This window comes from Carassius auratus, unplaced genomic scaffold, assembly GCF_003368295.1.
Source record: "Carassius auratus strain Wakin unplaced genomic scaffold, ASM336829v1 scaf_tig00014498, whole genome shotgun sequence".
Classification (NCBI taxonomy): domain Eukaryota; kingdom Metazoa; phylum Chordata; class Actinopteri; order Cypriniformes; family Cyprinidae; genus Carassius; species Carassius auratus.
In genome coordinates, this window is record NW_020524503.1 from 38,616 (window position 1) to 54,818 (window position 16,203).

The 16,203-nt window shown below is 39.1% G+C and overlaps 1 pseudogene; it reads left to right on the forward strand.

Annotated features, from left to right (window-relative positions):
* Positions 1–16,196, forward strand: part of LOC113074397 (bone morphogenetic protein receptor type-1A-like) — a 29,263-nt pseudogene extending 13,067 nt beyond the window's left edge.
* Positions 16,197–16,203: the final 7 nt, after the last annotated feature.

Sequence of the window (16,203 nt, forward strand, 5' to 3'; positions counted from 1 at the left end):
TTTATGGAGCCATCAAAGCCTTTCAGAGAGCAAAGCTCCAGGAGTCTCTGATAAAACACTGAACCACAGTGTGCCTTATATATTGCTTTTTAAGATCTGGGATACTTTTGAAGCAGATAGTGATAGATGTCCTTTCAAGGCACATGACTGCTTTTATATGAAAGTCCCCAAGATTTAGCAGTAGATTTAATCTGTCTAATGTTAGAAGCATAGTACGCTGTTTTCAAGAGTGTCCTTCTCTCCACACTTCTTTTTTTGGTGTGCGATCCAATTTTTGTCTTCAAGACATGACTCAACTTGCTTAGCCATTCATGTATAAGAAACTTTCAGAATGTGAGTGAATAATTGCTTTCATTTCCTTGGTGTTTAGGATGTTCTTATGAAAGGGGTCATATGATGCTGTTAAAAATATCATAATTTGGTTTATTTGGTGTAATAAAATGTTTATGCAGTTTAAGGTCCAAAAAACACATTATTTTGCACATAGTGTACATTGTTTCTCCTCTATGCCCCGCCTTCTGAAACACGTCGATTTTTACAAGGCTCATTGGTCTGAAAAGCGAGGTGTGCTCTGATTGGCCAGCTATCCAGTGCATTGTGATTGGCCAAATACCTCAAGCGTGTGATGGAATTGTTGCGGCCCTTAACATATTGTGACACCCTGTCCGGCCGGAGCGATGAGACATAAACATAAAACCCATTATAAACGTTATATAAACATGATTTCTAGCCGTGTCCTCTTTTGGAAGGCCAAACGAAGTAATTTCGCTTTCTCAACTAAACAGAGTCACACACCCGCGGCCTTGAGTGAGTGGAGTCCGGAGGCCTAGAGTGAGCAAAGACCAGCTTGAGAATGACACGGTCTGCGGTTTCTATGAAGGAGCGTCCTTTGGGATTGCTGCAAACACATGTGACGACCCCACGCTGGACTCCACTTCGTCCATGGTGAAAGCCGATCCGGCGACCAACAGAGCAGTTGATGTATTTCCTCAGCGACCAGCACGGATCAGATCCAAGCATGACGAAATGGATATTGTCCTCTTTTGGAAGGCCTAACAGAGTAGTTTCACTTTCACAGTGAAACACACAGCGACTATACGACATGGCAGTGGCGGCAACAACAATACTACAACGAGAATAAAAGGTAATCCTCCTTTTTTTGCGTGAACATTTGGGCAGCGGTATGCAAATCTTCCCACATAGTGACGTAGAGATGTGGGGGTGTGTTAGAACGAGCCATTTTAGTAAACACAAAACACAAATTAAACTCAAGACAAGGAAAAATATAAGCCAATGAACTAATAAAAGGTTAAGTACCAAAATAAGAAATTACCAATTTAACCAACTCAGAATAAATCAAACAAAACCAAGAATCAAGACTAGAAAAACTAAATATTACACATAAAAGCAAAAGGCAAGAACAAACAAATTACTAAAACAAGGAGCAAGACAAGAACATGAAACTAGAAGGACTAGACAAAACAAGGGCATAAGACCAACTAGACAGGGAGACACGGACCCATATTCAGCGACAGAAAAGACAAAGACAGAGGGTGTGAGAATGACCACAGACCAGCGAACACAAAAGGGTAAGGTGCACTATAAATAGGGAGGAAAATACATGAGGGACAGGTGAGAACAATTAGAACAACTAGGCTAACGAGAGGGTGTGGTAAGAGGAAACAAGGGGGGCGGGGGGCTAGAGGAGCACATGTCTGAAAAAATAACTAACAAGGCCATATGCTGACACTAGACACAAGAATCAAAAACTTAAAGCAAAGTGACCGTACCCAGTATCTTGGATATCTTCTTTAGAGCAGCATATCCCAGTCTTAACTTGTGTGCTTACAGAACCATTCGTATGTTTATATCAAAGGCTACATCACTCATTGTTGACCCCTGTAGACGCGAGGATGAGAACACACTTTTTCTGTAGCCATTTTCTAGCGATTTACATTTTTTTGCACTCCATCAACAGACTGCTACAAAAGCCTTGATTTTGGGGATCTATATTAATTTGTAGGTCATTTCGACATACAGTTGGACAAATCAAGTCTTTAATCAACTCGTTCAAATGCGACACATACGTTATAAGCCACTGCTGTGTAACTTGGCTGTGATCCACAGGGATATTCCTATCATCATTCATTGCATGTATCTTATGCTTCGATGCACTATTAGTGTTTATTTAGTCGTTCTCGCAAACTAATGCTTTTTTGCAAGCGCCATCCTTAATCTTGCTAGGTGCTTACATCTTTTTTTTTTTATTTTGTTGCGTTGATGAATTTTCCCCATCTTCACAGCACTGATGACCAAATATAGACAGGCTATCATTAAGCTGAACAGAATGATCTTTCCGGTGGTATCAAACACTTGCTGTTTGCAAGTGCGACCAAAGAGATATACAGTACAGACCAAAAGTTTGGACTGACCTTATCATTCAAAGAGTTTTCTTTATTTTCATGACTATGAAAATTGTAGAGTCACACTGAAGGCATCAAAACTATGAATTAACACATGTGGAATTATATACATAACAAAAAAGTGTGAAACAACTGTAAATATGTCATATTGTAGGTTCTTCAAAGTAGCTACCTTTTGCTTTGATTACTGCTTTGCACAATCTTGGCATTCTCTTGATGAGCTTCAAGAGGTAGTCACCTGAAATGGTTTTCACTTCACAGTTGTGCCCTGTCAGGTTTAATAAGTGTGATTTCTTGCCTTATAAATGGGGTTGGGACCATTCAGTTGTGTTGTGCAGAAGTCAGGTGGATACACAGCTGATAGAAATAGTACAGGAAAACGGGTGGCCATCATTACTTTAAGAAATTAAGGTCAGTCAGTCCGAAAAATTGGGAAAACTTTGAAAGTGTCTCCAAGTGCAGTCACAAAAACCATCAAGCGCTACAAAGAAACTGGCTCACATGCGGACTGCCCCAGGAAAGAAAGACCAAGAGTCACCTCTGCTGCAGAGGATAAGTTCATCCGAGTCACCAGCCTCAGAAATCGCAGGTTAACAGCAGCTCAGATTAGAGACCAGGTCAATGGCACACGGAGTTCTAGCAGCAGACACATCTCTAGAACAACTGTTAAGAGGAGACTGTGTGAATTTGGCCTTCATGGTAGAATATCTGCTAGGAAACCACTGCTAAAAAAAAAGGCAACAAGCAGAAGAGACTTGTTTGGGCTAAAGAACACAAGGAATGGACATTAGACCAGTGGAAATCTGTGCTTTGGTCTGATGAGTCCAAATTTGAGATCCAACCACTGTGTCTTTGTGCGACACAGAAAAGGTGAACGGAAGTACACTACATGCCTGGTTCCCACCGTGAAGCATGGAGGAGGAGGTGTGATGGTGTGGGGGTGCTTTGCTGGTGACACTGTTGGGGATTTATTCAAAATTGAAGGCATACTGAACCAGCATGGCTACCACAGCATCTTGCAACAGCATCCTATTCCATCCGGTTTGCGTTTAGTTGGACCATTTATTTTTCAACAGGACAATGACCCCCTACACACCTCCAGTCTGTGTAAGGGCTATTTGACCAAGAAGGAGAGTGATGAGATGACCTGGCCTCCACAGTCACCGGACCTGAACCCAATCGAGATGGTTTGGGGTGAGCTGGACCACAGACTGAAGGCAAAAGGGCCAACAAGTGCTAAGCATAACTCCTTCAAGACTGTTGGAAGACCATTTCAGGTGACTACCTCTTGAAGCTCTTGAAGCTCATCAAGAGAATGCCAAGAGTGTGCAAAGCAGTAATCAAAGCAAAAGGTGGCTACTTTGAAAAACCTAGAATATGACATATTTTCAGTTGTTTCACACTTTTTTTTGTTATGTATATGATTCCACATGTGTTAATTCATGGTTTTGATGCCTTCAGCGTGAAACTACAATTTTCATAGTCATGAAAATAAAGAAAACTCTTTGAATGAGAAGGTGTGACCAAACTTTTGGTCTGTACTGTATCTGATTGAAAAATGCTAATTTCAGACTAAACTAAGGAAAACTGACAGTGGTATGAGAACAAAATGCCTAAAAATAAACATTTTATTGTGAACTTTTGTCATTTTTATAGTATCCCTGTTAAAGAAGACATATATTATAGAAGCAAAAAATACCATAAAGTGAAAATCGACCAGTATGCACAAAAATGACTTTTTTTTTTGCTTGCCGTGTCTCGCCTTAATCTAGCTTCTTGTCTCTGTGTGTAGGTGGCTACACAGCTATTTGTACCCTCGCTTTACGGAGGCTAGCTTTGTTCCCTTGTTATCCTTTCTGGGATGTGTGAAAGTGGGGCACAGGTCGGGGCTCTTTGTCCCCTTTGGGCAAATCAGAAGTGATGTACACCAGCCCATTCAGCCACTAATTTGTCCCTCCCCCCTTCAGGATAGACTTTGCTCAGGGCCACTAATTGCAGCGAGATGCACAGGCCTAAAAGGGAACAGACACATTACGTTATTAACGCTGAAAGGGGCCAATGGGGTAATTGCGGAACATCCTTCATCAAATTATTTGGGCATGTTTCAGCATTCAAGAGTAGCGCCGTCCTGTCGGGTTGAGGGGTCAAGCCCAGAAAAAACAAGGGGGCAATGATGTTACCAAGAAAAATTACAGCACTGCCGGATCAAGTCTGTTTTTTTTTCTTGTAATATTGAGAGATTATTACAGTATAGATGCTTTTTTTGGACTTTGTGTTTGTAGAAATTGTTTAAACTTGTCAGGAAGATACATTGAGACATGTATGATCTGCTCATCATGTTTTTGTTTTTATTGTTTGTTTCTTTTATTACTTTAGTGCCGTGGACCCCGTGAAAAGGGATCTCTGAGTCTTGTAGTGCCATCATCATCCACCAACTCTTCCTCTCATTCTCTGCATCTGCTTCAGCCATAATTTTAATTGCTCCACCTGTACATTAGTATTCACTGGGATTTCAGGAGCATAAGCAGCTGTCATCACTCATCTCAGTACGGCGACGCTGTTTGACGATGGCACAGCTTTTGTATGCCACTGTGGTGTTGGTCGGAGTCTGCCTGCTTCTGAGGCTCTGCGCTGGAGGTAAGGGTTCTTTACTTCACACCTGTGTCCTTGCTTTCGTCGTATATTTACAGTAGCTTTATCTTATATTTATAGTCTTTACATAAACAGTTTAGTTTCAAGAATGCAAGTGAATGGGGTTTTTATCAAGTAAACATCAAATGCACACAGACTATTTTCATACTGAAAACTCAAACATTTAAAAATGTTTAACTGAAGAAATCAAGAAATATGTTATTACTGTTGTGTAGTAACATAACCGTAATCTAAATTATCATACAGAATGGCTCATTTAATTCCACAGATATAAATTTAACAATAAATAAGAATGTAGTGTTTTATTTTATGCTGTGAAGATCTGTGTTGAATTAGTAATCAAACACACAGCATCATAACAGACCAAATTAATAACACAAATCGCCTACTCCAGTGGTTCTCAAACTGAGGGATAGTGTGCAGTCAGCATATTATTTTATAAACTAAACCTCTGCAGGTTGATAAAGACTACACTGTAGCAGGGTTGTGCAGATAGACGGTAGTATCGTGTATTGACGATAGTCAGAGATATCGACATAAGCAGATTTCTCTGTCGATAAATAAAATGATATTAGGCTCATTTTCCTATTAATGTATTAGATTATAATAATAATAACTATTATTTAAATTTTTATTAAGCTGCTTATTATAATTCGGCTATCAAACTTCCCAGCTATTTCCCTTCAGCACCGCATTTCACACACACACACACACACACACACCACGCCAGCTCAGGAGGATTAGAGCCTGTAGTCGCTGAAGTGAAGTTCCGCTTTGACTTGGATAACCAAATCCATGAAATGAAAGAGATAGAAAACCAGTTGTTGGTGTCCCACATATTTAATGGCTGGTACATGACAACACGCTCTTCTCATACATGAGAGATTAACTCTTTCTTGCCGTTACAAATAAAGTAAAGGCAAAATAATAACATCCATAGTGGTTCTCACGTAGTTCTTCTCTTAAAGACTGATCACTTAACTTATAACGCACACTATGTGGTGATGACATAGAAGGACTTCGTGAGAACCACTATGGATGAGTTCGCTCTGCTGCCTTGTTATTATTTTCATGCAATACTCACTATAATGAGATGCTTGCAAACTACATAGTTTTTGCCATTACAAAGTCTCCATCCACAAACAGACATACATCGTTTGCAAATATAAGGTATTTCATTGCACTTTAACAAGCAGTGTTTGGAATAACGGCGTTTAAAAGAACGCCGTTAGGTAACGACATTATTTTTTCAGTAACGCGGTAATCTAACTAATTAGTTTTCCCGTCGTTACAACGCCGTTAACGTTACTGAATGTTAAATGCGGTGCGTTACTATGCATTGATTTAATAAACTATGCAATCCGAACGCACCCCTGGCTCACACAGCGAGTTAGCAGGTGGGTTAATGACGAGATAAGCGGTTGTGATTGGCTAAGGCAGAGTTATGGGTTTCAAGGTAGCCAGTCAGAGCCAGTGTTTTTACAGGCATGCCGGCACACGCGGCTGCACCAGCAGCGCCAAACACACACACACACACAAGCAACAGCTACACAGAGATTCGCAGCAGAGATGGCGAGTCAGGAGCAATCCGATGAAAAGTTGGCATTTTCAAGGTGAAGATATAAGCACTACTTCAAATTCATTGTGGTCAAAGGCAAGAACGTGCATGTAATGTGTACATGTGATGTGTGACACGCATCTACAAAGCTAGTGGCCAAAAACACTTTTCTTACAAAGATAACACTTGAAGTGCAGGATAAAACTCTTGCTGTCTGTTGACGTGCAATAAATATTGAAAGTTATGTACCTGTCTGCTCTACTCATTTCAATTGACTTGTGAAAACTGAAAAAAAAAGTAAAAATTCTCTGACATGTAGCATCTTTTTTTTTTTTTTTTACAGTGACGCAAATAGTTACTTTCCCTGGTAACGAGTTACTTTTATTATAGAGTAATTCAGTTACTAACTCAGTTACTTTTTGGAACAAGTAGTGAATAACTATAATTACTTTTTAAAGTAACGTTCCCAACACTGTTAACAAGTAATCTGAATGGCCTGTTTATGTGCAATATTTTAAACGAGCCCTCACTTAATGAGTTTAATGCCACAGTTATGTTTGAATGAATCTCATTCTTGTTTCTGTGGTGTTGCGTCAGACTCGTCATGAGGTGCACTGTCTGGAGCGCTGTATGTCTGATGCATCAGTTCAATTCAACTTTACTCCAAATTAGGGCCGGGACTTTAACACGTTAATTGAGATTAATTAATTACACAAAAAATAACGCGTTAACTAAGATTAATTAATTACAGAAAAAAATTTTTCCCGCATTTTTAATGACTTATTTTTGCACCGCGGAACGTTTCTCACAGGATTTGTTTCGGCGGACCGATTATACTGAAGCACCAACTAGCGTTCGCTTCGCATATCACTGCAGCACATCGAGCCTCAAGTATCACCTCAACGCAAAACATATAGTAGCTAGCGTGGACTTCACACTTTATGTTGAACTATGTATTATTTTGTTGGTGCAACAGTTTATGTTGAACTCTTTATTGTTTTGACCAAGGTTATTGAGAGTTGGACTTAGTATGTTATGGCCTCTGAAGCAACAAAGAGATGTTTTCTAATAGTCAGGGTTTCCAATGTTCTGAATGTAATTGACAGTATTGTGTTTTACTTCAAAACTCTTTACAGAAGGTTCCAGCACCTATAAGCTTCCTGAATTTCTGAAATGTACTATTTCTAAATTGTTTCTAAATATGCTATTGCTACACTTCATGGCAAAAATTGCACTGGTCTGCTAGACTTGGTTGAACAAAAATAAACAATTTTTTGTTGCTTAAGCTTATGTATTCAGTCATTATTCAATGGTATACTATGAATCCATGTGAAAAAAAAATTACTTCTCACTGTTCTCAGATCAAATATTTATATGCGATTAAAATGCGATTAATTTCGATTAATTAATTACAAAGCCTCTAATTAATTAGATTAATTTTTTTAATCGAGTCCCGGCCCTACTCCAAATATATAAACTTACCTGTTTTGAATACTTTATATTTAACGTATTCGTTTATGCTTAATATTAGTGTTAAACTGCTGGACTTTAAATGAAATCTCCTATTGATTTTCTATATTGACTGATTCTACAGAACATTTAGACCTAATTTCCATGGACAGATGCGGCAGATTTGTCACAGGACGCACGGTATGGCAGTTGTGTTTGACAGTATTTTTATATTTAAAGTTAGTTTATCAGTATGTTTTAAAATATATATTTTTTTGATTATTGGTGGTTCCATAGGCTCTCTCTCGCGCACCTGCGTGGTTTAAAACACCAGCTCCACCCAGGCACGATAATATTGTGTATCGTTGTTCTCACGATTTGAAAAATGGCCATATCGCCCAACACTACACTGTATAGTTGTCAAAAGACCCGGTACTTCGGTACCAACTCGGTACAACATTTTTTTAAATGTTACGGTACCAGGTTTTTTTTTAAGTACCGGTGATACCGAGTTCTTGATGCGCTAACTGAAAGGTGAGCAGATGCACTCTCTTCATAAAAGCACTAAGACATGATGACATTAAAAGGAGTAAACACACCAAACTAACAAAAAACTTTAAAAACAGACACCCAGATCAAATGAGTTCAAGCAGGTAAGTTTCATTGTGTTTCCCATACATTGATTTATTTGTGGTGGCCGCCACAGTATCAAAACTGACTGCCACAAATAGATTTTCCAAAAGGCTTTGACTTTGACTTTGGTATTGTTACAACACTACTACACTGTATAATTTTTCCGCTTATCTTGCCTGATAAGTAAATAATTGGGTGCAAAATATACATTTGACATTTTAATTACCTCAACGTGACACTTGTGGTTGTATCAATTACCGACCACTAGATTGAAGAATCAGAGTTGTATTGCAGGGAGTAATGTAGGAATATAAATCAACGATGCATGGTTCTGCTCTATTGGTGTACACACACCAACCACAGATTTTATTATTCATGCAAGTAGATTACATAGTCAATGTAAAGATGCCAATAAAAGTGAATTCGTGCCAGGCGACGCGAATGACACAAAATTTGTGATGCGTTTGCCACGAACGCAAGATATTCGCCTCAATCATGTCTTCCGCGCAAGTTAAAAAATGTAAATTGGAGCAGAAAATTCTTCTGACATGCTCTCGTCCAAGCCAATCAGCAAAGAGCTTATTGGCACATCTGGTTGAATCTAAAAATGGAGCAGAGAGCATTATTGTAGCTGTAGACTGGAGTAATGATGCTGAAAATACTTTAACTCTGAACTTCTGTGTAAAACAATACTTTGTGCTCTGGGTTAGAACACTCTCTGATATCTCTGAGGTGTTTTTACTCATGCCAGGGAGTTCAAAAGACATCTTTCCTGTCATGACTCACTTCTGAACCGTGAGTCTCTCTGAGGCCCCTCTCTAAAGGAAGCTGTTGGAGTGATTGTTGCCCCTCTCTCTTCCTTTTTTAGCACATTAACCATTTCCTCTATGGCACTTCACAGTTGCTAGTTGGTTTCAAACACAACAACACTTGGGCCTTTTTTGATGTTAAAGTCCTTATTTACTAGATTTTAGATATTACAAGTGGCTTGCTTTCTGTTCCACACTGACTTAGAACTGGAATTAGAGTAGTTTTTTATCTTTTCATTATTGTTTTATGTATTTTTAAATTCACCTACATTTTTGAATGAATGAATTAAGTGTTTATTTGTTTTTGTTAACTTGTTTAATGTTTTTGAAAGTTATGAATTAATCTTACTTAGGCCACACTTTTTTTTAAAGGCCTTTTTTGACTGATAAATTAGTAGACAGAAAGACAAGAAGCCTTGTAACATGCCAAGTAGTCAGACTTTTTAAACAGCTCCGTTTTCTTTGAGAGTTCATATTATATCAAACATCAGTCTAATGTCCTTGTAAGTGTATTTTTGTACATGTGCAGCAGTAAAGTAAGAGATGATTGAAACCATAGACGCAGCATGAAGGCGAGGACATTTGGCTTATCAATGTGCAGTTGTTTCCCTCAGTGTTAGAGTTGTGTAACGGCTAGTCAAATACCTTTTATATAATTTTTTTTATCTTGCTCGTTAGATGCACCCTTGAGGTGTAATTTCAGGCAGGTGTCTGCACTTCTGAATCACAGGCATTTAATTTGGCGAGGTAAAATTTTTTAAAATTGCCCCAGAAATGACACAGGCAATTTATTCCAGTATACTTGCTTAATTTAGTTATATTTAATTCCCAGTTCTCTTCCAGTACCATTTCGAGAAAACGTGTGTGAATATGAACATTAAATAATTTAAAGTGATATATAGTCAATGAAACAATTCCTTGCTGTGAAGGGAATCTGTGTAATTCAGGTATGCTGTAGACTGAAATCTATTTTTGATTTTCTTCTTTTGCTCTCTTTCTTGCCTTTGCTCTTTTTTTACAAGTGAGAGAGAGAGGGTAATGGTGTGTATCTGCTCTAGAGTCTCATTATGGGGGGATGATCTGCCAGACCTCAGACTCCACTGTAGACCATGAGGGTTCTGAAATCCTAGAATTGTTGTAAGTTGCCCTTTCTGTCACTCCCATGGATTTTTGTGCAGTTACAGTGAAAACCAGAACCTTCAAGAATTCAAGATCCTTCAATCCCAAAGTCATTCCTCAAGCACTGACCCTGAGTGGAAAGAATGGAGAGGAGGAATAAAGAGTGATGGAGAGGGATCCCCTGGGTTCCTCTTTGGGGCTTCGCTCATTTGATCCTTGTCCAGCTTTCTCCTAATGTGAAATTTCCATCCTGGCCCTGTGCATCAGGATCTGTGGTCATAAAGGGGGACTGTCTCCCTTAGCCTGGGCTCAAGGCCACACAATCTCTTACATTTGCTTTATGAGTAGCTCAATTACTGAAATGACCTCATTGAAATCCCTTGCGAGCAGTTGAATGAGATTAAGTGTAGACAGTGTAATTCTCTTTAAGAGTTTATAGTTTAGTAAAGTAACATTAAATGGTGTGTTTGATCCACTAAAGTAAATAAGATATGGAGTCTGTCCGCAACCCTGAACGAAATCACCCGAGAGGCCGAGTGCATCATTTAGATTGCAGTCTAGAATTGTCCTGATAGTCTGAGTCTATCAAAGGCAGCTGGCTTTATCTGGACATTTGATTGCACTGCCCCCATCAACTCTGTTTTCTCAGGGTGTTTCTTCAGCAGTCTGGTTTTTGATGTGAGTGACTGTTGTGTTAATGTTTCTTGCTGTCTCACATTCTGTCTTAGACTCTAATAATACTGTTCAAGACCACCCTAGTTTCCTCTTTCCACACCATCCAAAATTTTTTTTAATGTACTTTTTTTTACATTTTCATTGTAGACGATCCATTGAAATATGCATCGAACGTTGAGTAACAGAAATTGCTTTATCATGCCCAGCTCTCTATTTAATCACTCGGTCCTAATAGAATTAGTCCAAGAGGAGAGTCCAGTCTAATTGTAAGATTAGCAGCACATGCAGAGGCTGTATAAGATAGACAGTAATGGGATCTAAGGATGGAATGCACCTGATAAAAACAGTGCTGTGTCGCCATGCTGCTCAATCTCACAAACTGCTGCTTTGTGAGTGATTAGATGTTTTACCAACAGGTCTGGACTGGAACATCTGCAGTGGAGTCATGCTGAACAGAAAGCTTCAGTAGTATGGCTTGATAAGAAGACTAAGATCAGTAGTGACATATCACAGAGGCCTTTATTGAACTGAAATTCAAATAAAAAGCTAAATAAATGATTGTGAGTGAGGGTTTTGAAACAGAAAGGGGCATACAGGGGTGTACTTGGGAGTTGTGCTGGATCTGAACAGAAGCAGGTTTACAGAGGATGAGTGAAGGATGGGAAATTATAAAAGTAGGAGATTATTGAAGATTGACACAATACCAAAAATTGTATTAGCCGACTCAGCCAGAACAGGCTACTATATTGAGTATTCAATACAGATACTACAGAAAAACTGGCATCAAAGCTTTTTTATTTGAGTATATTTTTGGTTCTTAAGGACTGGTACTCTTTGCTTCCCTACTTCAGATATTTTATGAAGAGAAGAAAAAAAAAACTTGCAAGCTTTTAAGCTATAATAGTCATATCTAAACTACTGTTAGAAAGTTTGGGGTCTGTAAGAGTTTTATTTTTTGAAATAATTGTCTTCTGCCCTGCAGGCTGCATTCATTTGATGATTGAAGATTCATTGATGATTAAAATATGCTGATTTGCTGCTCCAGAAAGATTTATTATTAACATATAAGAAAAAAAAACTTGCACTGCCTAATATTTTTGTGAAAACCTTTATATTTTTTTAGGATTATCTGATGAACGTCAAAGGAACGGTTTATTAACAAATTAAAAATGTTTGAAATGATGTAAATGTCCTTACTGTCACTTTGATCAATTTAAAGCATCCCGGCTAAATAAAAGTATACATTTATTTTTAAATAATGTTCCTGACCAAAACTTTTTAACCAATGTTTGTTTGAGGGTGTGCTACCACAGACATGGGTTTTTATTAACACCTACTGGCTTTTTTTGTTTGTTTTTGTTTCTGCCCACCTGGCCATTGATTGCCATTGATTGTAAGTGTCTTGTCACTTCCAGCAGGTCAGAATCCTGACCATGTGCTACAGGGCACTGGAGTGAAGCCTGGCTCAGACTCCAGAAGGCCCGGGGCCGACACTACTGTGGCACCAGAAGATGCTGCTCGCTTCCTCAGCTGCCACTGTTCAGGGCACTGTCCTGATGATGCCAAGAACAACACCTGCAAGTCAGTGTCATAGGACACAGCTCATTTTAAGTGATTATTTTAAGTGTTTGTGCTTTATGCATTTAAATAAGTAGATCTTTACTTTAAAACATTACAGGACAAATGGGCAGTGCTTTGCCATCATTGAAGAAGATGAAAATGCAGACGTGATCTTAAGCTCAGGCTGTATGAAATATGAGGGCTCTCATTTTTCAGTGCAAGGTAAGGAAAGTTGTTTCGTGTAAAGGTTTTATGCTTTTTTTTGAAATTGTATTTGATGTAATACAGTATCAGACTTTCTAAGTTTGACTTGTTTGATTATTGTCAGGATTCAAAGTTTGCACAGGCACGTCGAACCATCGAATGCTGCCAATTTGACTTTTGTAATCGGGATCTAAAGCCAGATGTTACCACCTCGAGACACCGGTATGCTCCAGTACTAACTGCCTGCCTGGCAAATATTACACTATATAATATACAAAATAATCATAACCTAGCTAGCTTTGGAAATAATATAATGGTTTCCCACAAAAATATTAAGCAGCACAGCTGTTTTTGATCATTATTGTTATTAATAGCATTGATGATAATAAGAAATGTTTCTTGAGCACCAAATCAGTATATTAAAATGATTTCTGGAGGATCACATGACACTGATAACTGGAGTAGAAAATCTGACTAGGCCTGTTAATTGAGCCCTGGCTTATGTAATGCCGTAATGATGGACGTGTGTTTTCTCTTGATCTCTTTACAGAAGCACCAGGTCCTCACTGGCTGGCCTTCCTCATTTCAGTGACTGTGTGCTTCTGCACCCTCTTCTGTGTCACTATCATCTGTTGTTACAGGTGAGATCGTCACCGCACTGAAGCAGCAAAACACTGAAGCTCTTACACACAATAGCCATTTGTGACGTGCCCATTTTTTCCCACATCAGAGAACTGTAACTGTAATGCTTGATGTGTTTTTGCAAAGCACCTATCAAAACAAATGCCACCACATCATGGCTTGTTGTTATCAAAAGAGATACATTTCTGTTATTCCAAGTAGGGTGCAAGGACTATCAATATCTTGTCTTGGAATAACTATGGAAAATGTTTGCCTTAAGAACAAATGGACCTTTAAGTGTCTGTTTACTTTACTTCCAGTCTCTCGTGAAACCAACATGGAAGTGACTTAAACTTGCAATTCATTGAATGGCCGGAAAAATGTTTTTGTTTTTGACTGTCCTTCAGGTATAAGTGGCAGACAGAGAGCAAGCCACTACCACAGAGACCTGGAGCAGGACGAGCCCTTTATCCCAGCAGGGAGAATCTCTGAAAGATCTCATCAATCAGTCTCAAACCTCAGGCAGTGGCTCTGGGCTCCCCCTGCTGGTGAGAAATCAGAAATGCTAGACGGTGGGATCTTTTGTTGGACTGCTGGAGTCATTTTCACTTTGTTTCTATTCACTATTTCACAGGTGCAAGCGCACCATTGCGAAGCAGATCCAGACAGTGCGTCTTATTGGAAAAGGCAGGATATGGAGAGGTGTGGCCGGACGGTGGAGGGGGGAGAAGGTAGCAGTGAAAGTGTTTTTCACTCGAGAGGAGGCCAGCTGGTTCAGAGAGACTGAGATCTACCAAACCGTGCTCATGAGACACGAGAACATACTAGGTACACTTCCTGTCTTTTAAGATTGATCTGGTTCTTATGGAGTGTTTGTAATTGTATTCAGTTCCATATTTTCCCATGTAACGCAACTCCTCAATCTGCCGAAGGCTTCATTGCTGCAGACATAAATGGCACTGGAGCCTCTACGCAGCTGTACCTGATCACAGACTATCATGAGAATGGATCTCTGTATGACTATTTGAAGTTCACCACTCTGGACACACAGACCCTGCTCAAACTGGCCTACTCTGCAGCCTGTGGCTTGTGCCACCTGCACACGGAGATCTACGGCACACAGGGAAAGCCAGCCATCGCTCACAGAGACCTGAAGAGCAAGAACATCCTCATAAAGAAGAACGGCACCTGTTGCATCGCTGACCTCGGGCTTGCTGTGAAGTTCAACAGGTGCTTCTTCACACGTTCATTTTAAAAGCTTGTTTTTTAAAACAGGTTCAGTCATTTTGAGGAAGTAACATTTTTTCTTTGTGTCAGTGAACAGAAATGAAGTGACATCCCACTGAGCACACGTATGGGCACCCGGCGCTATATGGCTCCAGAAGGTCTGGATGAGACTCTGAATAAGAACCACTTTCAGGCCTACATCATGGCGGACATCTATAGCTATGGGCTGGTTATATGGGAAAATGGTCAGACGCTGTGTCACTGAGGTATTCATAAAACTAAATTCACTAGCAAAATCTTTCCTTTGTTTTGCTTAGACATCTGTTAAGAGTATTTTCTTACCCACCATCATTTTACAGTCAGCATGAAATGGAAAATTCATCCTATAAAGTTTCTAAAATACATCTAGATGTACTTCATTTCATACTTTTTTTTTTTTTTTGACCTTTTAGACCAATTATTTTAGTCTGCATAAGCCCTGCCCCTTTCTTATAATCAACTGCAAGCTTGTGTTCAGAACTGCCTCCATCCAATCAACAACTGATGGAAAGAACCAAGTCTGAACCAGCTGGCCTACATTTATTTAAAAAAAATGTTTAGACATTTTTCTCAGATTTCTGTCACAATACAGAAGAAAAGATCTGTTACTACTAAGTATTTTGAATCAAAATGATCTAAAATGAAAACTTCCTGTTGTGGATGCTTACAGAATTTAAAACTATTAGTAATTAATGAATTAATCTAATGATTGTTTTCAAGGTATCGTTGAGGACTATCAGGTACCGTATTATGAGATGGTGCCATCAGATCCATCTTATGAGGATATGCTTGAGGTTGTGTGTGTCAAAGGACTGCGGCCCACCGTATCCAACAGATGGAACAGTGATGAGGTGAGTCATCCAGCAGATGGCAGTATATTTACAGATAATATTTGCAGAATGTTTACAGATTTAGTTCGTATTTGTAGCTTTGTATAGAAGCTTGAGTGATAAATACATACAGAAGAGAAAATGTATTTCCTGATGTTAAAGCGTATATGAAAAGAGTCCTGATTTGTCTCCCAGTGTTTGAGGGCCATGTTAAAGCTGATGTCAGAATGCTGGGCCCACAATCCTGCATCCCGCCTGCCCATCCTACGTATCAAGAAGACTTTAGCAAAAATGGTGGAATCTCAAGACATTAAAATCTGATTGGCTTTCATTTTATCTTTGATATCATTGTCCCCTTCACAGAGGAGAAGGAGAGTCGTGATAGTGACATCTAACGCAATTAT